Raw genomic sequence first — 1,527 nt, 5'->3', positions numbered from 1 at the left:
CAAGCTAAATTCACATGCCATCATCGGTACTAGTCAGTCAGTGACTGTTTAAGTCTTCCTGCTCCTGGTGAACTGTGATTCTGTGAATTCACCTGCCTGTTTTTCTAGTTTTTCTGGTGATGACTTGCCCTGTGACATCAGTTCTCTGATAAAACCAAACTTAATAATCTTCCATTATTCACCATATTTCACACTGAGTGACATTTGAAAATGAACAAAAATCACATATACACTCAAAAAGTGAAGATTTTTCAAATGAGTGGTAAAATTAAAAAAAAATTTTCCCTATCATTTTGTTTCAACCTTGTCTCATAATTTATCATATAATATATATGTGTCTGTGCCTAAAAATGTTGTCCTACATGGGTAAGAAAGGTCCATCTGATCATATTCTACTGTTTTTATTTTGCTGTCTAGTGGAACTATTGATAGACTGCACTGACTAATCTATCATCTTGGCTTTGCTATGCACATCATAAATTCATGAGATAGGTCGCTTTGTCATTTAATTGCTGTAAATTCTGGCAATGAAGGGAACAATAATATTCTGTAGGTTTGCTATACTCCTTTCATGTTCATTTATAGAAAACAACTTTACTCTCTGAAGATAACTGGCCTGTATGATGATCCATGGATGTGGCAAGGAATAGAATGACATTTTTCATTACTTTTATTTATTTACTTTAAAAAATATATTGTATTGAAATATAATTTATGTACAGTGAAATACACAAAACTAAAGTGACATGGTTCAGTGTATTTTTTTTTCCGTGTTCCCTCCCTTTCTCTCCCCTCCCACCCCTGGCAACCAACAAAGAAATTTTCCTCCATATATAAACCTTTCCTTGACCCTCCATAACAATGAACTAATACTGTATCTGTCCTTCTGTGATTGACTTATTTCACTCAGCTTAATGTCCTCCAAGTTCATCCATATTAAGTGGTGTTTTGCAGACTCTACATTATTCTTTAGTGTTGCATAGTATTCCAGTATATGTATGTACCATAGTTTGGTCATCTACTCTTCTGCTGGTGGGCATATAGGTTGTTTCCATCTTTCTGCTATTGTAAATAGTGTTGTGATGAACATGAGCATGCATATATCTGTTCCTGTCCTGGCTTCCACCTCTCTAGGATATATACCTAGTAATGGGATTGCTGGGTCAAATGGTATCTCCAATTCCAACTTTCTAAGGAATCACCATATTGCTTTCCACAGTGGTTGTGTCACTTAACAGTCACACAAGCAGTGTATGAGAGTCCCAATCTCTCCACATCCCCACTAGCATTTGTTACTTTCTGTCTTATTGAACCTTGCCTTCAGTGCTGGGGTAAAATGTTATATTTCATTGTTGGTTTGATTTACATCTCTCTGATGGCCAATGATTGTGAGCATCTTTTCATGTATTAGCTGACCACCTGAATATCCTCCCTGGTGAAGTGTCTATTCATGTCTTCTGCCCATTTTTCAATTGGATTGTTAATTCCTTTGGTGTTGAGGCGTTGGAGTTTTCCATCAATCTTAGA

The sequence above is a fragment of the Orycteropus afer genome, unplaced genomic scaffold (assembly GCF_000298275.1).
Source record: "Orycteropus afer afer isolate SDZICR_OR568_19922 unplaced genomic scaffold, OryAfe1.0 scaffold00723, whole genome shotgun sequence".
NCBI classification, from domain to species: domain Eukaryota; kingdom Metazoa; phylum Chordata; class Mammalia; order Tubulidentata; family Orycteropodidae; genus Orycteropus; species Orycteropus afer.
The sequence above is the reverse complement of the archived record's forward strand: the minus strand, read 5'-3'. Positions refer to the sequence as shown.